We start from the raw sequence: 22,253 nt of genomic DNA, 5'->3' as shown, positions 1-22,253 counted from the left end.
CCCCAGAGCCACAGCCACGCCGGATCCAAGCTACGTCTGCGACCGACACCTCAGCTCATGGCAATGCCGGATCCTTAACCCACTGAGCGAGGCCAGGGATCGAACCTGCAACCTCATGGTTCCTAGTCAGATTCATTAACCACTGCACCACAACGGGAACTCCTTGAGGGCTAAAGTTTTAGAAAACAGAACAGTAAAAAAATATATTAGTGAAATAAAGTCCTCAAATATGTTTTACACTCAGTCACACCTGACCTTAAATCTTGGCCCTGGAGTTCCCTTGTGGTGCAGTGGGTTAAGGATCTGGCATTAGCAACTGCAGCAGCTCAGGTCACTGGTGTGGTGCAGGTTTGATACCTGTCCTGGGAACTTCCACATGTCTCAGGCGTGGCCAAAAAAACAATCCTGGCCCTAATAATGAGTAACTGAAGGAGCTTTCGTGGGACAGGAAGGCTGGACACAAACAGGTGCTCACTACAGAGGGAGCAGACCCTGGGCTTTTCAGTTTTATCTGAGGGGCGGAAGACCGTACTAGACATTCAGTAAAGGTAAGGCATTGGAATAAGACCCGGAACTAATGAGGACTGAGGGTTTGCCTCCCTCTAGACCAGCTTCAACTGAGATATGGGGGTAGATTTCAGAGGGTCCAGAGCCTGGCTCCTCTCTCTTGCAGTCCCCAGTTACACTTCAATACAAACAATCAGGAGTTCCCATCGTGGCTCAGTGGTAACAAACCCGACTAGTGTCCATGAGGACGTGGGTTCCATCCCTGGCCTCACTCACTGGGTTAAGGAGCCAGCGTTGCTATGAGCTGTGCTGTAGATCTCAGACATGGCTTGGATCCTGCATTGCCAGCCATGTAGGTTGGCAGCTACAGCTTCAATGTGACCTCTAGCCTTCCATATGCTGCGGGTGTGGCCCTAAAAAGCAAAAAAAAAAAAATTACAATCAAAGCTTCAGGTAAAAGAGACAATCTCCCCCCGCCCCCCCCCCCTTTTTTTTAGCTTTTTAGGGCCACACTCATGACACATGGAGGTTCCCAGGCTAGGGGTTGAATCAGAGCTACAGCTGCCATCCACAGCTACAGCCATATCAACACAGGATCCAAGCCAAATCTTCGACCTACACTATAGCTCACAGCAATGCCGGATCCTTAACCCACTAAGCGAGGCCAGGGATCGAACCCATAACCTCATGGTTCCTAGTCGGATTTGTTTCCGCTGTGCCAACAATGGGAACTCCCAATCTCCTGTGCTTTTATTTCAGGTGCAGGCAAGGTAAGAACTAGGAGAGTTATTCAGACTCAGGGATCCTAAAGTTCCTTCTCAGATGAGTCTAGAAATTTTTATTTTTTATTTTTTGCCACACTCCCAGCATGTGGAAATTCCCAGGCCAGGGATCAAACTCATGCCACGGCAGTGACTTGAGCCCAGCAGTGACAATGCTGGGTCCTTAACCCTCTAGGCCACCGGTGAACTCCCAGAAATTTTTACTTATTAAGGAAAAAGTAAAAAGACTACAAAACACTTAACATGTGACAAGTGAATTGTTCCATTTCTCTCCACTGTCTCACTGGATACAGTAATGCTACAAAAATCAAAATTTAAATGGTTGCTTTGTAAACAAAGAGGCTGGGCCCTGAGGGTTGGATTAATTGAACTTTAGTCACATGGTTAGAAGGTAACAGGATGGAAATCCAAGTTCTTTGAGTAACTCATGGTCCCACAGAAGGAGGCGGCTGCTTTCGCCATTCACATCCCCCAGCACCCTCAGCAGCACTCAAGGGCGGGTGTGCTGGGAGAGCCGTGTGACCAGACTGACTGGGAGACGACCCTGGGAAGCTTCGAACCACCTCCTACTCCCTTCTGGGGACACCCAAGGGGGGACCTACCCACCAAGCCAACCTTCAACACTTGAGGACCTTACAAAAGGGACAGCAGAGAGAAAAACCATCCCTGGGAAGCCAGAATTTTAGCTGACACGTCCCAGAAGTCATCTGCACTTCCTACTTGGCACAACTTCAGGGCCCTAATGCTAAGAACAGACCCCACCTAAAGACAAAGCCCTTCACCGGTATTTAGGATGAGGTTCAGTTTCTATTCCTGCCCATCTGTGTTGTTCCACCAGAGGAAGGGTTTCTAACTTAATTGTCTCAAGTACAACTAGTACTCTATTAACCTCCTTTTAATAAGTGTTTACACTAGTAACCATTAAATAGTCATGAACGTGGATCACTGGAGCTTGGGGGCCCCACTCTCCTTGTTCTCAGCTCCAGCTACCCTGCTAGTCTTTCAAATGCTGTTTTTGTTTTTGTTTTTTCTTTTTAGAGCCGCACCCACGGCATATGGAGGTTCCCAGGCTAGGGGTCCAACTGGAGCCACACCTACCAGCCTATGCCACAGTCATAGCAAAAGCCAGATCCAAGCCGCATCTGCGATCTACACCACAGCTCGTGGCAATGCTGGATCCTTAACCCACTAAGCAAGGCCAGGGATCAAACCTGCAACCCATGATTCCTAGTCAGATTCGTTTCTGCTGCACTACGACAGGAACCCCTACCCTGCTGGTCTTTCAGTCCTTCAACTGCCAGGCTTACCGTGGCCTTGGAACCTCCCTCCAGCCCTTCTCCCAGACTCAACCACTGTCCCCACCCCACTTCCCTCCTGTGGCACTTACTTCCTCAGAGAAACCTTTCGGGCCCCATCAGTGCTCTCACAGCATCTTGAACACCTCCTGACAACAGTTATTCATGCACCTGCCCGGCTCTCTTCCAGCCTCTGGCGATTCCAAAAGGAACAGAGCCAGGCAAGGCCCCTGGGCAGCATAGAGGGTAAATTCTGAGGAAATGAGCCTTCCCGCAGCACAGCATTTAAGCAACTGGCTAAGGATGTGTATAATTCTTTCTAAAACTTTCTCCCGTGGTCAGGGTGTGGAAAGCGAAACAGGAAACAAGAGCGAGTCACTTTACAGCTTTATTGCCAGCCTAGTGCCAGGCAAATGCGATCACCAGGTATTTGTTGACATATTACTAATGATAACACCATGAGAGCTTGAAAGAATGGGGGGAGGGACAGACCTTCATTCTTTTTTTTTTTTGTCTTTTTGTCTTTTTGCCATTTCTTGGCCCGCTCCCACTGCATATGGAGGTTCCCAGGCTAGGGGTCTAATTGGAGCTGTAGCTGCCAGCCTACGCCAGAGCCACAGCAATGAGGGATCCGAGCCACATCTGCAACCTAACCACAGCTCATGGCAACGCCGGATCCTTAACCCACTGAGCAAGGGCAGGGATCGAACCCGCAACCTCATGGTTCTTAGTCGGATTTGTTAACCACTGCGCCACGATGGGAACTCCCAGAACTTCATTCTTTAACGCTCCACAGTCATGATTCCAGGGTGACGGGCAAATTAACGGTTTTAAACCCACAGAACCACAGCAACCCCTTTAAGGAAAGATCTCAGAGTATGCCTACCTCACACGTGCCAAAGATAATTTAAGTGTCTGCTAAGGTTACTTGAAACACAAGAAAAGAATGGGAACAGCCTGACCTTCTAAAAGCGACAGGAAAATGTTACGTCTATCCGTTATCATGGCCTGAAAAACCAGACAGAGAGCCTCGAAGATGTCCAAGCCTGCCACTTCCATTCCTCCCCTGCATCAAAAGGCAGGGAAGGCCTCAGAGCCGGGCCAGAGGCCGTGGTTTGGAATGGAGCTGCGATGAAACTGCAAAGATTACAAATAAAAGTGAAAGCAACCAAGGGAGAAGCAAGATAACACAGCAAAGAAATGCTAGAAATCAGAGACAGACCTCGACCAGACACACCCAGGTCCAAGAAGAGCTTTGCCTGTCACCCCTGACTTGCACAGCCCACGCCAGATGGAAGAGAAACACAGCAAAGGGGAGTGAGACCCAGAACAGCAGAGGGTCCTGGGCATAAAGTGGCACAATGACAACACGAGGAAGGGGAAAAGGGGAGAGAGTTCACCTTCCACCCCTAACAAATGAGCTCTTTTTCTGAAGTGATAACTGTTGTAAACAACTGAAAAACATACATAATCATCACAAGTTATAAATGTTCCTGGAAACTCCCTGGTTCCAACTAGTCTATGACAAATATCTGCAGAGGGACCTCGGCATCTGCTCTCAAGTTCAGGGAAAAGTAATTCTAACCAATGGCGTTGTGCCAAAATATCACCCTTGGGGTCTGACCAATTAAATGGCTGCTTCTTTGTGCGGCGTTTAGGAGAGATGACAGATTGAACAGTGCAGCAGAGAAACCCACGCATTTAATTTCAGCCCAGGCATTCTGCCCCAAAGGGAGAGTCAATCAGGGAGGAAAGCAGTGCAGGGTGAAAGTTTCCAACGGTGCTGAAACCAGAATACATGGACTTGCGGTTTAATTACCCCAGGATCCTTCTTCTATCAAAAATGACGACAGGAGTTCCTATCATGGCTCAGTGGTAATGAACCCGACTAGGCTCCATGAAGATGCAGGTTCGATCCCTGGCCTTACTCAGTGGGTTAAGGATCTGGCCTTGCCGTGAGCTGTGGTGTAGCTTGCAGATGTGGCTCAGATCTGGTGTTGCTGTGACTCTTAGCCTGGGAACTTCCATGTGCCACGGGTGTGGCCCTAAAGAGACAACAACGAAAAAAAAAACTGATGACAAAGCCTATCAAGAATAAAGAGACTCTGATCCATCTCTACTCTTGTGCAGGAAACAGGATTTACCAGATAAGCTTTTCTGGACCTTCTGATGGAAGAAGCTGCTTTCGCCAAATACCGTCACAGTGACTGACTAGTGTGGGTAAGGAGGGTAAAAGCCGATCCTGGAGCCAGGGACTAGGTGAGAGGGTTTCTGGCACGCCTGTGCCCTGGAAAAGGCAGCATTTCAGGACAGGGATTCTGTCTAGGATCAAAATTACGTATTTTGCCTTTCCAGAGCAGACTGGACAGAAGTCACTGGAGCCAAATGTACAGGCCATGGAAGAAGCCAGGATGCCAGATTCTGTTTAACCCCTTTAAACCTTAATTTCCTCAATGATAATAAAACCTGCTGCATTGAAAGGGTAATTGAGGGGTTCCCATCACGGCTCAGCAGTTAGCAAACCCGACTAGCATCCATGAGGACGCAGATTCAATCCCTGGCCTCGCTCAGTGGGTTAAGGATCCGGTGTTGCTGTGAGCTGCGGTGTAGGTTGCAGACACGGCTTGGATCCCAAGTTGCTGTGGTGTAGGCTGGCAGCTGTAGATCGAATTCAGCCCCTAGCCTGGGAACTTTCATATGCTGCGGGCACGGCCCTAGAAAAGACAAAAAGACCACACACCCCCCCAAAAAATAAGAGAATTTAAAAAAAAAAAAAGGATAATTGAAAGCATTAAAATAACAAGAATTTATGCTAGAACCTAGCACATGATAGGTGTTTAATAAAAGTTGGCTAGAAATAATTTAAAGAAAATCTTTTTTAAGGTTATTTTATTATTACTTAAGGTTCTTTAAAGTGACAACTTATCCCCTACTTGAACAAAAATGCTGATACCTTTGATGAGGCTCAATCTGGTTTTCAAAAGATCCTCCAAGAACTACATGGCTTTAGGCCCCTCCACCAGCTCTGAATTTTATAATCCCTGAAGACCTGTCTCCAGGTGGCCTGAAGTGATTTATCCACAGTGTGGCCCTAGGCTGTTACTTTCCTTTCAATTCTATCCCATTGCTAATAAATCTGTCACTTTTCCTCACCCCACCCCCACCTCCACAGTCCAGACAGCTTAGACTTCCTCCCTTAGCTCCTCAATCCCTCGTCCACCCAATTCAGAGACCTGAACATATACACCTCTGGGCCCACATGGTGCTCCGTAACAGACAGCACTGCACTGAAGTCAGATGGGATTGCAGATGAATCTAGGATGAACCCAGACGCACACCTTCCTCCCACAGACCTCTGGCTTGGTTTGATGTCTGATCTCAATCTGAAAATTACTCTTTCTGAAATGTTTTCTGCTCCTGCCAGGATGTGATGTGCTCAGTAGCTACCCCGAGAAGCAGAAATGCAGATTTCTGGTTCACCAGGTCCCACAAAGAAACCCTTTGTATTCACACCATAGAATCTCCTTGTGAAGAACACCTGTGCTTGCCTGGCCTTTGGGTTCTACTCTTTGCCTATATATCCCACAACAAAGGAGGAACTGCCTCACAACCACAACTCCTTATGGAGATTTAAGAAAAAAGACAGATTTAAGAAAAAAGACTCCTGTGCTTATATCAGGAAGAAATGTGTTTTTGTGTTTTTTTGTTTTGTTTTTTGTCCTTTTTAGGGCCGCACCCGAGGCACATGGATGTTCCCAGGCTAGGGGTCGAATCAGAGCTGTAGCTGCCGGCCTACACCACAGCTCACGGCAACGCCAGATCCTTAACCCACTGAACAAGGCCAGGGATCGAACGCCCATCCTCATGGACACTAGCTGGGTTTGTTTCCCCTAAGCCACAATGGGAACTCCCAAGAAGAAATGTTTTCATTGATGCTGAGACTTGCTGCCACCCATTTGCTCCTGGATTACAAAGTGGCAGGACAGTCTCATTTGCAGTGTGGCAGGGATACAAGAGGTGCACAAAGCACATTACCCTGGGAGTTCCCGCTGTGGCGCAAAGAGATCAGCAGTGTCTCTGGAGCGCAGGGACGCAGGTTCAATCCCCAGCCCCACACAGTGGGTTAGGGATCTCCACACAGGTGTGGCAAAAAAAAAAAAAGAAAAGAAAAGAAAAGAAAAAAAAAATCACCCAAAACTTTACCTATCCCTTACTCATGAGTTTACGGTCTGAAACTTTCAGAATGGATCTGTTGTGAAATAACTCAAGCAATTATAATAAATCCTCAAAGATCCCAGGATTACTCTCTACAGGTAGTTATATTCTATAGCCAATTCAGCCCCCAATGAACATAATAAAGCAGATTTCACAGTGGGAAGCCATGAAGAATTGGGGGGGTCAGAAAAAAGGGGTTCCAAAGATTGTTTATAAGCTGAGTGACACCCCCAAGCAAATTACTTAGTCTCTTTTCCAGAAATTTGCCCAGGGATAAAACAGTTCAGCAGCAGCCATTAAATTCAGCCTCCAGGAGTTCCCATCATGGGTCAGCAGAAATGAATCCGACTAGGAACCATGAGGCTTCGGGTTGGATCCCTGGCCTCACTCAGTGGGTTAAGGATCCAGCGTTGCTGCGAGCTGTGGTGTAGGTCAAAAACGTGGCTCAGATCCTGCGTGGCTGTGGCTGGCAGCTTTAGCTCTAATTCGACCCTAGCCTAGGACCCTCCATGTGCTGTGAGTGCAGCCCTAAAAAGCAAAAAAAAAAAAAAAAAAAAAAAAAAAAAATCCAGCCTCCACACTTAAGCAAGTTTTCAAAGACGAAAAAGACCCCGGGGATCATTTGTAAACTACTCTGCTCAAGAAACACTCAAAAGGTATGTTAGAAACCCTGGAATTCAACAAAAAAAGAAACTGTAATTCAAAAGGCTGGTGAATTATAGGCTAAAACTTCCTATTGTTATTAAAAAATAAATAACCAGGCACAGCTTGAATTCCTGCATCTACCAAAAGGAACACATGGGCAGTCAACGTGGGGGTTTCATTTTTTAAAACATGTGGGTGCAATAAGGTGTAAGCCAGGAAGACAGAAGGACCCAGTCCCCAGAAGAAAGCCTGCACCTGCATAAAGGCAAGGGCAGTAAAGGTCTTACTGCCTTAGCTGCTTTTCAAACCACAAGCAGAGAATTCTTCAGCTAAACTCAAGCATTGGAAGTCTTGACTTACTAACCACACCAAGTTTCAAAACACCAAGGCACACAAATTACAGTAAAGACAAGCACATCCTGTTTGCACTTAACTTCCTGTTCTAGGCTGTCTGATCTCTTTACAGGGCTGCTCCCTAGCCACAAATAGGTAACCCTTTCTATCTTATCTGCGAGCCACTGGTTCATGAGACAGTATTTCAGTGACAACAAAATACATAATTCAAGGAGTCAGGTAAAAGATGCGATTAAAAAGAACCAAAAACCAATCAGGAGCCTCTAAGACACTTTCTGGATCTCCCATGCTTCATACTGACCTCTAACCTAGGAGCCCACAATAAAAACTTAACACAAACGGTGCTACGAAAACTAAGCCTGAAACAAAACTTGGAATGTGAGGGTTGGGAAAAAGAGCCAAAAAAATTGGAAGTGTTTTCATTATTCAACGTTGGTCTCTTTTCAAATGTAGACGGAATAGATTTCTGTCAGCCAATCCTCAATGAGCAGATTCCCAGAGAAGGGAACCACGCTGAGTGATCACAACAGTTAAAAGGTCCCTTCTGGTGAACACTGTCCCCAGTCCAACCTGCTACCAACCTTAGCCTACTTAGCACTGCAAAAGCCCTCCGCTTTAGACCTGAAGCCTCCACTTCAAGCCAAACCCTCACTGTTTTCAAAGAGCTGGCAGTTCCTCCAAGCCTGAACACTCAGCGTTGGGAGTAAACACTAGGCAAGGAATAGCCCAGTTTGAATGGACAAGTCATTTAGCTTCTTTGAGTCTGCGTTCTCACCTGGAGAACAGGGCTGCACCACACTAATCTGTAATGTTTCTTCCAGCTGCAGAAAAAATGCAGGGATTCCACAATAACAGCAGAAACTTCTGTAGCTTCCTGCATTTCTTCCTGGGTCAAATACGATGCCTCTAACATCTCACATCCCGCAGTGTGAATATACGCCTTGATCTACCTCCTAAGTACCCGAGCATTTTTTTTTTCCCTTTTTTTCTTGAAATGTGGATCAGAAAGTTTCCCACTTGAAAGCAATCTACTACTAACATACCTAAACGCTAAGGACTCTTCTTTACACGTGATCTAAAAGATCATAATGTCATCACCACTTGGTTCCCATGCTGGTCATGTGATTCCTGGAGAGATTAGAGCCACAAAGGATGGAGAAAAGCTACCGGCAACATGTGGCACTCCCACACCACGACTACTAACGGGGAAAGAATGAGGCAAATCTGGGTAAGAAAAGGGAGTGGTGGAGACAAGTTTGGTGAGTCAGTGCAAGAGAAAAACACAGCAAGTTTAATACAAAAGAAAAGGAAATGGGAAAGGTAGAAAAGAAACAAAGAGGGGGAAAAAAAAACTAAACCAATGGACACTTTAATCTGAAATTCTGTTTATCCATTCATCCAACAGCTATCGAATGACTACTAATATGCAGGGAACTGAACTAAACTCTAAAGACACAAAGGTCAACCAGATAGATCTGCTCAATGAGGTTATGGTCCAGAAAGAGAGAGAAAGGCAGGTATACACACAATTGAAATATACAGCAGAACGGGTACTGTGCCATAAAGAAGACATAAAAGAATCCATGAGACCCAGAGGAGGAAACGATTACTTCCAGGCAGGGATCAGACAAAGCTTCATAGGAAGAATGACATTCCAGGCCCCAAACACAACAGAACAAGGACACGCAAGTGGGAAATCAAAGACATAGAGTTTCAGGAGGTAACTAGATTTGATTGAGACATAAGCGGGCACAAAGGGAGAGATGGTAATGACAACAGCTAGTGATCCAGAGCCAGGGCTAATATTGGAGCCAGACTGAATATTCCAGAATCAGACTCAGAATTTGAACTTAAATCCACTGGGGAGGGGAGGGGGGAGGATGCCAAGTTAGGAGCTGGAGGAATGCCGTGACTTAACCCATAATATTAAGATAATAAAATCAAGGGAATTCCGTGGTGGTTCAGGAGGTTAAGGATCCAGCATTGTCACGGCTGTGGCATGGGTTCTATTCTGCATGTCGTGGGCGAGGCCAAAAAAAATTAAAAATAAAAAAATCATAATAAAATCAACGCAAAATCAATACAGATACACAAAGTCCCTCTAAAGAGATACAATGTCGGCATTCCCATCATGGCACAGCAGAAACAATCCAACTAGGAACCATGAGGTTGCAGGTTGGATCCCTGGCCTCGCTCAGTGGGTTAAGGATCCGGTGTTGCCGTGAGCTGTGTGGTGTAGGTTGCAGACCTGACTCGGATCTGGTGTTGCTGTGGTTGTAGCTCTGATTAGACCCCTAGCTTGGGAACCTCCATATGCCACGGGTGCAGCCCCAAAAAAGACAAAAGCCAAAAAAAAGAGAGAGAGAGAGAGACAGTGTCTTCCAAACCAAAAGCAAGAAAAGGACAAAAAGGCTTGGATGATGGCATTAATATATTTAAACAGAGAAGGTGACCACATCAAAATGTGGTCAGCAAACAAACTTAGAAAAATCTAGAAAAAAATACAGGTGGCCACACTGACTATAGAATCACCCAAGGCAGAGAAACACTGCAGCTAGGTGACATGCCATCTTCTCTGCGATGGGACAAGGTTCTGTCGTAAACCTTAAATGGGAACAGCATACAGTAACTGTGAGGGGTGTGGGTTCTTGAGTCAGGGAGACTTGGTTCCAACCTCAGTTGCGCCTCTTACCAGCTTGGACAGAGCTCTGGTTTCTTCACTCGTAAACTGAGGATGAACTGTGCCTACTTTGCAGGAGGACCACTGGGAGAATTCAAGGTCTTCCTATTTGCAAAGCACTTGGTGCAATACCTGGCATACAGCAAGCAATCAATAACCTTGCTTTTCTGTAACTGCAGTCTCGCCCACCAACGACCCTATCACATCGTATTTCATGCTCACTAAAGCAAACTGTGTATTATCATAAATTTCATTTTTCAGATCTCTTGATATTGAAAAGCAATGCCCTAACAAAATCCAGAATCCTGTCAACAGGAAAGGAATCCACTATAAAATTAAAAGTGGCAGTGCATGGGTGGTTCAGTGGTAGAATTCTCACCTGCCACGCAGGAGGCCCGGGTTCGATTCCTGGCCCATGCAACAGCTCGGTCCTCTTTGGGAGTTCCCGTCGTGGCTCAGTGGTTAACGAATCCGACTAGGAACCATGAGGTTGTGGGTTCGATCCCTGGCCTTGCTCAGTGGGTTGAGGATCTGGCGTTGCCGTGAGCTGTGGTATAGGTTGCAGACGTGGCTTGGATCCCACGTTGCTGTGGCTCTGGCGTAGGCCGGTGGCTACAGCTCCTATTCCACCCCTAGCCTGGGAACCTCCATGTGCCGTGGGAGCAGCCCTAGAAAAGGCAAAAAACAAAAAACAAAACAAACAAACAAACAAAAAAACAAACTGGCATGCCATTCTGAGTACAGTCACTCAAGTCTGAACACAATCCGGTCTCCAAAAGACTGATCCCTTCCAGGTATAAAATAAAATCCCTTTTTTTGACCCAAGAACCAGACCTAAAACATGGTGAGTCAAACCCTCAGAGGTCTTCCTGAGAAGGAGGTGGCACCCAGCAAGCCAGCCCTACCCGATGCCCACCTGGATGACACTTCTACCCTCCTTCCACCTCTCTCATACCCTTCAGTCGTGCAGTGTAGTGAATGTTTCATCTCCCTGTCAAACCTTCTAGAAGTCAGCAAAAATCCCATCTTACCCATCTCTGCATTCTTTTTTCCCATACTCCAAATACCGTGCATCAAACACAACCAAGACAGAGTGAATTTCCAACAGAACGACTTTTCTTTTTTTTTGTCTTTTTTTTTTGTCTTTTGTCTTGTTGTTGTTGTTGCTATTTCTTGGGCCGCTCCCACAGCATATGGAGGTTCCCAGGCTAGGGGTCGAATCGGAGCTGTAGCCACTGGCCTACGCCAGAGCCACAGCAACGCGGGGTCCGAGCCACATCTGCAACCTACACCACAGCTCATGGCAACGCCGGATCGTTAACCCACTGAGCAAGGGCAGGGGCCGAACCCGCAACCTCATGGTTCCTAGTCGGATTCGTTAACCGCTGCGCCACGACGGGAACTCCAGAACGATTTTTCTTAACAGCACAACCCATGGTGATCTGCCACTCCTGCACCCCGAGGGCCTCTTCTGATTCACCGAGTTCTTATTCTACACGTTCCTTCCCTCTCTTCCTCAACCCTCCACATCTGAGCTACCAAGTACTACAGAGGAGTCCGAAGTCTTTAGTTACAGGGTTCCCAACAAATTCTTACAACTGAGACCAAGCCATCACTGGGCTCAGAAATCTTTTATTCATCTCTAGTTGATGTCTCGGAGCAACTTTCCAAAGAGCAATGTTGTGTAGGACTTAGGATACGGGGCCCGGGGTCAGACAGAACTCAAAGTCTTCCTCTATGACCTCAGTCGAGGTGCTTCACTTCCCTACACTTTATCTTCCAAATCTGTAAGATGCAGTCCCTGAATAAGGTAATTAAGGCAAACACTTAACAACAGAGTGAGTGCTCAAAAAATGGCAACCACTACTCAGGATTCCAGCTGGTGCCATATACTAGATGTGTGACCACGTACTGCTTGTCTCATTGGTGCCTGGGATTCCTCAACTGCAAAACAGCTACTTTAATCTGACCTTGGAGAATCGCACTGTGAGAATTAAATGGAAAAATATGAAAAAAAAACCCTAAGCAGATGAAGAGGAGGAAGAATAAGTGAGCTGATAAGGCCTTCAAGTAAAATAGACCGATTTCAAATTCCAGTTCCATCACTTAATCGGTTGTGTGACCTCGGGCAAGTTAATTTCTCCAGACTTTAGTTTCCTAGCTGTAAAATGGGGAAAATAACTTCACAGGGTTCTTAGGAGATTTAAAACAAGGTGCAGACTCCTGGGCATGTTAATTTCCCGTCCTCTCTCCCTGTTCTTTTATCTGCATCTTAAAAACTCCCCTTTATTCACTAGATCAGAAGAATCCACCGTGTCTGGACATCAGTTAAAAAAAAAAAAAAAAGCATATCTCCAAGACAGCAAATTAGACAAGTTTAATTTACTTAACAGCAAATCAGACAAGTTTTACTATGCAAATATACTGTGGTCTATCTGAAACATAACACTAAAAAGAAATTTCAAAGAGTAAGACAAAAATATGGAAAAACTTGGTTCTAATAACTCCTTCCCAATACCCCAATGGAAGGTCCTATATGCCCCCGGAATTTGGAAATTCATTTTAGAGGTCACTACACTTTTAAGGAAATTGTTGAAAGACAAAGATCAACAGAACAGACTGAGTATAGCTGCCAGCACAGTGACTGGCACAGAGAGGAGGCTCAGTAACTACTGGCCCATCAGAGTTTTTCCAACGCCTGTCTCTGCACACAGACGTCTCTTTACAAGTCTGCGCAAAGTGAGCTCTCTGCCTGGTCTCCCTTGCTCGTCAATCCCCAGCTTCCCCCACAAAGAGGCTGGTACTCAGCTTCACTGCCGCATCACACACTTGTTCATGGACTCGGCTCCACTTTACTGAAAGCCCGTTCTCCAAGGTCACCAGTCATCTTGTGATGGGTAAATGCACGGTTTCTTCCTACATCCTCAACCTTCACGACCTCCTGGACACGCATGAACTACTTTCTCCTCTGGTTCCCACAAAACGTGCAATAACTGACTCTCCTTTGACTTTAGAAACCAATTTTCTTCCCTGTCCTTCCCTGGCTCCTCCTTTTGCCTCCTAAATATCCCCTAGGGTTTTGTACTAACCATTCTTCCTTTCCTTTGCTAGTGAATTGTTAGTTCTCTTTTTTTTTTTTTGGCCTTTTTAGGGTCACACCCACGTCATATGGAAGTTCCCAGGTTAGGGGTCCAGTCAGAGCCACAGCTACTGGCCTACACCACAGCCATAGCAACTTGGGATCCAAGCCGGGTATGTGACCTACGCTACAGCTCATGCCAATGCCATATCCTTAACCCGCTGAGCGAGGCCAGCGATCAAACCCACATCGTCATGGATCCTAGTTGGGTTCATAACCCGCTGAGCCGCAATGGGAACTCCCCGTTGATTCCATTTTAAAAATATATCCTGCCAACATCCCTTCTCCCTCTGTCCACTGCCACTGCCAAACCTTGCCTTATATGCCATTATTTTTCTCAACAATCAGAGCAAACACCTCCTTATTGGACCCCTCTTTGCCACTCTCTATCCTCCACACAGTAGTCAAGGTAAACCTATTTTAATTTATTCTATTCTATTCTATTCTATTTTTTGGCTGTGCCTGTGGTATGTGGACATTCCCGGGCTAGGGATCAAATCCAAGCCACAGCAGCAACCCAAGCTGCTGCAGTGACAATGCCAGATCCTTAACCTGCTGTACAAGCAAACTCCTAGACTTTTATTTTTAAAAAATACGCTCTGCCTGTTACTCTCCTGCTTTAAAGCCCTTGCTGCTTTCCTACCACGTCCCTTTGTAAAGTCTAGGCTGCCCGTTGGCCCACAAAGGTCCCACATGATGTGGGCCCCGCCCACCTCTCCCATTTTATTTCATGCCACCCCCGTCACCCCCACCCACCACCCCCACTCTAGGCCCTCGGTGGTCTCCTTTTATTGTGACTTCCTCCAAAATAAGAAATCACTTACTGCCCTGAGGCCTGCACACTTGTGGTTCCTGTCCTGCGAGGAGCCTCCTTCACAGATCTTTTCACAAAGCTGGTGCCTTATCGGTCAGACTTTAGCTCACCTTTCGTACAACGCAATTGTCTGGCACACAGTGGAAGCTCAGTGAGTATCTGTCAAGTGAATAGATTCCTCAGCCCTAGATAACTCCAAATCTAAGTACCTGGAATCAAGCTCACCCCTCAGTTTTAGCACTCATTTCTAAATGCCTGCTAGATATCCAGACCTCAAATCTAGCACAACAAGGATGCTCAAAACCAAACCCTTCATCTTTTCCCAAATCTTTTCCTCCAATCTTCTGAAATTGTATGAGCAGCATAATCCACACTTTCTGCTCCAGAAATGTGAATTTCCCATTTGTTTGCTCCACCTGTCCAAAATCACACATTAAGACTGAATTCAAATATCACTTCATTCATTCCTTCGTGCTTTCAATCAACCTCTTATTCATTCAACAAATACTTACTGAGTATCTTCTATGAGGCAGGCACCATGCTAAGATAACAGAAAGCAAAGCAGACACAGCTTTGTCTATTATACATCAGTCCAATAATCATACAAATATTCAATTATAAACTAAAAACTGCTATGAAGGAAAAAGCACCCAAAACTACAAGAAAACATAAGCGAGGTACCAAGAAACACACCTCTGATGATGTGCTGACTGAATGGCATGTATCTTGGCAGGGGGTTCAGCCAAGTCCTGGAAGCAGGTGGAGCCTGGCAGGCCTACCTTAAGGCACTTACATTCTGCCACATGCTTTATTTCCACCTGGCTCTGTGTGCCCTCCGCCACCTGCTCCTTTTACCAAGAGTTACCTGAGAGAAAGGACACAAGAGTGTCTCATATGTGTCGACACCCCAGAAGAGACTGATTCACATATCTGGTACCCAAGGAGTCTCTGCTCGCAAAGAACTCCCCAATGACTCTGCTATGCAGCCAAGTTTGTAAACTATGCACCCAAACTACTGACTCAATAAATAGTACTGATTATCTCATGTAAACTCTCTAAGGTCGGTGTGGGAAATTATTTCCAAACTTGGCCGCAATAATCCCAACCAGGCTGCACGCCTCTTTGCAGTGTGACTTTGACACTCTACCCGGTAAGAGGCGGAGTCCATGTCCCCTCCCCTTGGATGTGGGCTACACTTGGGACTTACGTAAACCAAAAGAATGGGGCAAGAGCCGACGCCTTCAGAGGCCCCACGGCTCCGCTGTGGCCTGCCTTGGAAGCCAACAGCCATGTAAAAGATGCCTAATCTATATTAATGAATGGTGAGAGGCCAAGAGAAACAGACCTCATGGAGGAGAACCCAAATGTCCCAGCCAACAGTCAGCACCAAGGCCCCAGATGGGTGACTGAAGCCATGCTAGATGCTTCCGTCCCATCAGCATCACGTGAAGGAAAGCAGTATGTCCCTCTCCCCTGAATTACTAATCCACCGAATCAGGAGCAACAAAATGATTGTCATTTGAAGCCACTAAAAGTTGCAAGGTTATCTCTTACATAAGAATAGATGATTGAAACCGTCAGAAATGCAGCACGCTTTTAGCAGTCATTCAAATGTCTCCCAACTTTGATGATCAAGACACTCTTCCGCACGGTCATTACAATTACTCCTCCTTCAATTTTAGCCCATTTATTCCTAAATCTTTGAAGTACAGGAAGACCAATTAATCAAAATCCCCCTGGCAAAAACTACTCTTATACTTGAAGATGGTAATCAAGCCATCCCTTAGCTTTTCCTTCTCTGGAAGAAAATCTGTTACTTTTTTTAAAAAAACTTATAATGATAAGGACTTTTAAAAAAAAAAAGTTTTTTCAACATTTTTATTCCTCTCTTAAGTACAGAGGGACCAAAACTGGATGCCACATACCAGTATCTAACACAGGTTATGTCCTAGCCCTTATGGGTTTTTTTGTTTGTTTTGTTTTGCAAGCAGGTGGAAGTTCTTGGGCCAGGGATCAAATCCACACCATAGCAGTAACCCGAGCCACAACAGCGACAATGCCAGATCCTTAAACCACTGAACCACAAGGGAACTCCTTATGGTTCATCTTTCTATAATCAAATTCCATAGTCCCAAGCATGGCATGTTAGCACCCCAGAGGTTGTGAACTACCCTACAAACTTAGAAGTACTGTAAACCTTTCTGCTCTTGGCGCTCAGCTAACTCCACTTGCGATGACTCTCTTCATGAACCGACCTGGTCTGACACTCCACTACTGCGCTACCAAGCCTTTATTACAATTCTAGATATTTGAAGCACAACAGGAAAAAAAAACCCTGACAGGCTGAAGGCATGCACCATTCACTTCAGTGAAGGTTTCTAACCATAGTTAAGGCCTTTCCATCAGCCAGGCAGGCCCTGGGCACCTCCTTCTTCCACCCTGAATATAAAGTAGGCTTGCGAAAGACAAGCCCTTTAGCCCTCACCTATTGAGCAAAGGCAACTTTTCTGCAGAACCCAACGAGGTATATTTAGCTACAAAGAGACAAACCAGTTTCTCAATGCAGTGTAAAAACACGTCTTCTCGGAGTTCCCGTTGTGGCTCAATGGTAAAGAACTCGACTAGTATCAACGAGGACTTGGGTTCAATCCCTAGCCTCGCTCACTGGGTTAAGGATCCAGCGTTGCTGAGAGCTGCAGTGCAAGCCACAGACTCGGCTTGGATCCCTCACTGCTGTGGCTATGGTATAGGCCAGCAGATATAGTTCTGATTCAACCCCTAGCCTAGGAACTTCCATGGGTGCAGCCCCCAAAAAACAAAACAAAACAAAACCATGTTTTCTCTGAGTCCTACCTGAATGTGTACTTCAATGTCAAAAGGAGCTGTGCAATCACCGAGAAAGCAGAGATAACAAAGTCTAGCCAACACAGGGTATTGTAGGCATCAGATAAAATGATAAAAGGGATAATTTTGTAAGGTACCATATCATGTTAGGTGATAGGCTAGAATTAGGTTTCAGGAAGTCTTATAAATCTTCAAATTAACTCTGGATGGTTTCACGTGACAAAGACAGATTAGGCACCAGGGATTAAAGTTCATCAAATAGAAACCCACAGTATGCATTTACCTAGAGATCTTATGGATTTTATAATACTGCCAAGACTAATAAAGATGTTTAGACCAGTGGTCTGACCCTGAAGACCCACGTCAGCCACTGTCTGATGGTGCCAGGTTCTAGGTCAAGGAACTCAACACAAAGGAAGAGATAATGCGGTGCAAGTCCCAACAAGGAAGAAAAACTGCTGGAGGGAGTCAGGGAAGGCTTAACATATGAACTAAGTCTCATGGGGGATGAGTACTTTGCCAGCCAGGGGGAGGGGACACAAGGAAAAGGCACAGTGTCCTAAAAGTACACGGTATAACCAGGTACTGGAAAAATGCTAAGTTCAGTGAGGCTGGGGAGGAGAGAAAAGCTGGGGAAAGGAGAGGGAGATAAAACCAGGGATAGTAACAAGTAGGCTTCAGTCCAACTGTGAAGGACTTCACCGATAAAGCTAGGTAGGAAACACACACACACAGAACCATCGGCGCTCTGAAACTTGATAATGAAAAGATAAGATTCGACCTTCAGGAACACAATACTGGAAACAGTAACAGAGGGCTGGGAGCAGAGAAAGACCTATGGTGGAGTGACAAGAGCTTAGGCAAGATTTTTTTTTTTGGAGGGGAGGGTCTTTTTTAGGGCCACACCTGCGGCACATGGAGGTTCCCAGGCTAGGGGTTGAATCAGAGCTACAGCTACCAGCATACACCGTAACCACAGCAACACCAGATCCAAGCCGAGTCTGCAACCTACACCACAGCTCACGGCAATGCCGGATCCTTGACCCACTGAGTGAGGCCAGGGATCGAACCTGTATCCTCATGGATACTAGTCAGATTCATTTCCACTGAGCCACGATGGGAATTCCCAGGCAAGATTTGATAAGACTCTGAATCAGAAATTACAAACCCGGAGTTCCCGTTGTGGCACAGCAGAAACGAATCCGACGAGGAACCATGAGGTTGCAGGTTCCATCCCTGGCCTTACTCACTGGGTTAAGGATCCGGTGTTGCCGTGAGCTGTGGTGTAGGTCGCAGACAAGGCTCAGATCTGGCATTGTTGTTGCTGTGGTGTAGGACCAGTGGCTATAGCTCCAATTCAATCGCTAGCCTGGAAACCTCCATATGCAGCAGATGTGCCCCCCCCCCGCCAAAAAAAAAAGAAAGAAGGAAAAAGAAGTTACAAACCCAAAATCTCAGAGACAAAGTAGGTAAAACTGTGACATCTTCACTGTGTAAGATCTGGGAGGACAGAGATGGCTGTAATCTTGGGAAGAATGTGGGCCCAGCCTAAAAGTATTCACACACAAAATTTTAAACCATTGGGCTGCTTAAACAAAATATCTAGCATTTTTTTGTTGTTGTTGTTTGTTTGTTTTTTGTCTTTTTTGCCTTTTCTAGGGCTGTTCCCATAGCACATGGAGGTTCCCAGGCTAGGGGTCTAATCAGAGCTGTAGCCTCGTCTGCGACCTACACCACAGCTCATGGCAACGCCGGATCCTTAACCCACTGAGCGAGGCCAGGGATCGAACCTGAAACCTCATGGTTCCTAGTCGGATTCATTAACCATTGCGCCATGACAGAAACTCCCAAAATATCTAGTTTTTGACCTCTGATAAGGCAACACAGTGGGAATTAAGACATCATGGGATGGGCTGGGAGTTTGGAGTTAAGAGATGCAAACTATTGCATTTGGAGTGGATAAGCAATGAGATCCTGCTGTATAGCACAGGGAACTCTATCTAGTCACTTGTGAAGGAACATGATGGAGGATACTGTGAGAAAAAAAATGTGTGTGTCTGTGTCTGGGTTACTTTTCTGTACAGCAGAAATGGACAACATTGTAAATCAACTCTAATTTTTTAAAAATTAATTTTAAAAAAAGAAAAAGACATATCGAACGGTACTCCAATATAATCAAGAGGGTTTAGTAACCATAGATTTAGCATATATTTAGAAGACGTGAGGCATCAAAAGAATGATAGGAGGATTTGGTAGATATAATTAACAAAGTACACTCATGCAGCACTACAGGCGGATAACAGATGCTGGGTAGGGGAGATAATGAGTTGTTTTGTACATGTTGAATTTAAGATGCCTTTTGAACAACCCTGGCAGGTCTGTCAAGTTGGCCAAAGCTTGTCAAAATCTGTCAAGTTGGAAATAAGGATCTAAAGTTCGGGGGAGGTGTTCCCGTCGTGGCGCAGTGGTTAACGAATCCAACTAGGAAACATGAGGTTGCGGGTTCGGTCCCTGCCCTTGCTCAGTGGGTTAAGGATCTGGCGTTGCCGTGAGCTGTGGTGTAGGTTGCAGATGCAGCTGGAATCCTGCATGGCTGTGGCTCTGGCGTAGGCCGGTGGCTACAGCTCCAATTAGACCCCTAGCCTGGGAACCACCATATGCTGCAGAATCGGCCCAAGAAATGGCAAAAAGACAGAAAGAAAGTAAGTAAGTAAGTTCGGGGGAGACAGCCGGGCTGGTAAGACATACTGAGGACAACTGAATGCCTGGGCATAGCTGAGATCCTTAGAGGAAGGGGCGTGGGAGAAGAGTGAAACCCAAGGCTTTTATGGCAGAGTCAAAAGAAAATGAGAATAAATGATGGAAGGATACTCTGGAAACTGAGACAAGGTAGTCTCAAAGCCAAAGGAAGAGGGTTGCTGTGGAAAAAAAAAAGAACGGCTCAATAGTACCAAATGCTAGGCAGAGATTAAGTAAGATGGAGCCTGAAACCAGGACCAGGACACTGGGTCTGGAACACAGGAGTTTACTTGTCATCTTCCAGGGAAACAGGAATAGGGTAATGAGAGCAGAAGCCAAAACAACAGAGTCACTAAGAGGATCGGAACTGAGGAAGTACAACGTAGGCTCTTCCTATTCTACCCTTACTGAGAACCCACTATGAGCCCAGCACCAGGGATACAATTCTAACAAAACAGGCGCTGCTTCTCAACATACCCTTTGATGGAGGCAACACGGGGTTCTCCTGAGTACTCCTCCGGTCTTGGTGAGTTAAGAGACTTCATGACATAACACTGTAAAACAACCATACTTTAAAAACAAGAAGAAGAAAGCGAAGAAGAGACCTCATGGAGGAAGTGATTTTCAGGCTAAAGCCGGCTGGCCCAGTTAAGCGGAAGGGTGTGTCAGAGGCTTGTGTCTGTAAAGGCCTGAAGTAAAGAGAACCTGAACCATCTGGGGTAACTGTAAAGGTTAACTTTAAGGGGGGCTACTGCCTAGTGATGAGGCTGAAGACTTAAGAAGCTTAGCAATGGGCGTTCCCTTCGTGGCTCAGTGGTTAGTGAACCCAACTAGGATCCATGAGAACGCAGGTTCGATCCCTGGCCTCACTCAGTGGGTTAAGGATCCGGCGTTGCTGTGGCTGTGGTGTAGGTCGCAGACATGGCTCAGATCCCACGTTGCTGTGAGCTGTGGTGTAGGCCAACAGCTGTGACTCCATCTTAGACCCCTGCCTGGTGACTTCCATATGCCTCAGGTGCGGCCCTAAAAAGCAAAAAAAAAACAAAAAAACAAAAGAAGCAACAGCAGCTTAGGGAAGAGCAGAAAGGAGACAGAACAGCAACCTGAACAGAGTCAGGGATGAAAGGTTCTCGGTCTCCACAGCACCTCAGAAACGTGCTGGTAAGTTAGTATTCTCTGCAAGTCAATATACACAATTAGGAGAAAAGCCGATATGTTTGCCTCTCTCTTCCTTTAACAATGGTTTAGTCTGAATAAACTATTTCTCACAGGACACAAAAAGAACCAAAAATACAAGAGCAAAAGATGGATAAAGCTGTCAACGGAACATGCCTGATTTCTCTAAAGTTTATGTAATAAACGGTCTCTAGGCCCAAAGCCACATCCAGGTCCCAAAGGAAATGAAACTTCCCCTAGCATCCCCTCCAAAGAGCTGAAGGACCAACTTTAGGATAGCCAAACTGAAAAAGCACTGACTCATTCTGAAGACTGAGGCGCTTCGGCAGTTTCTACTGCAGCCCAGTCTTGCTAATGTTACCTGATTTTGCCTGTTTCAAAACACTGCCAGGGCAGAAAGCAGGCTGCCTCCAATTCCTGCCGCTGCTGAGGTCCTTGGAGCCCCGTTTCAGATGAGATCATCTCAGGAACCAACAGCAGCGGCTTTCAGGCAGTGAATGGTGCTGCCTGGGGACGTATCTTTGGTAAGCAAGATTGCAACAGAGCAGGCGGTTTACCCAGGGCAGTGCTGACTCACGCCAGGCAAAACTCTATTTCCCAAACAACTCAGCCTGAGCCAACTGCAATCGACTGCAACCTAGAAAAGAGGAGGCACTCCACTGATTTTGTTTTAAATTGAAAGCTGATTACAGGGTGGTGGCAGGGGGCAGGTGAATCTTATTCCGCAGCTGCTGGTCACCCAGAAAGCTCCAGTGGTTGGCCACCTTCTGAAATTTCATCTGAGAACAGCCTGGGGCTCCAGACGGCAAGATTACTGAAGGTAGCGGTTCTCAAGCTCTGAAGATTTCCCCAAGGGACTGATAAAGAAGTTAGCATTTACGAATTAGAATGTTGGGGTCAGAGGGCTGGGGGGATTTGCCCAGTGGCAGCTAGCTGGTCAAATCATCAGGGTGAATTTTGTCAGCTCTGACCAGATCACTGCTCTTCCCCCCCACCCCCAAGCCTCCTCTGACCTCTGTTTCCTTAGCCAACTCATGTTCTCTAGAACAGACAGATATACAGG

The 22,253-nt window shown here is 46.1% G+C and overlaps 1 protein-coding gene and 1 non-coding gene across 7 annotated transcripts in view; one reads left to right on the top strand and one right to left on the bottom strand.

Annotated features, from left to right (window-relative positions):
• RFFL (ring finger and FYVE like domain containing E3 ubiquitin protein ligase) overlaps positions 1 to 22,253 on the bottom strand; it is a 76,674-nt gene that overhangs the window by 33,185 nt on the left and 21,236 nt on the right. Inside the window, exons 1-2 of one of the 6 annotated variants that reach the window (XM_047759260.1) lie at positions 21,552 to 21,801; positions 20,492 to 20,568 (exon numbers count right to left, since the gene is read on the bottom strand). The exons of 3 other annotated variants lie outside the window; for them this stretch is intronic. The gene's annotated coding sequence lies outside the window, so the exon portion shown is untranslated. Of the gene's footprint in view, positions 1 to 2,676; positions 2,882 to 20,491; positions 20,569 to 21,551; positions 21,802 to 22,253 lie in introns of those variants that run through there. 2 more of the 6 variants (XM_047759263.1, XM_047759262.1) reach the window with 2 other exon arrangements.
• On the top strand, positions 10,828 to 10,898 carry TRNAG-GCC (transfer RNA glycine (anticodon GCC)). The gene has a single exon. It is a non-coding gene; the product is annotated as a tRNA-Gly (tRNA).

The sequence above is a fragment of the Phacochoerus africanus genome, chromosome 14 (assembly GCF_016906955.1).
Source record: "Phacochoerus africanus isolate WHEZ1 chromosome 14, ROS_Pafr_v1, whole genome shotgun sequence".
NCBI lineage: Eukaryota > Metazoa > Chordata > Mammalia > Artiodactyla > Suidae > Phacochoerus > Phacochoerus africanus.
Note: the sequence above shows the minus strand (reverse complement) of the source record. Positions and strands in the feature narration are given on the sequence as shown.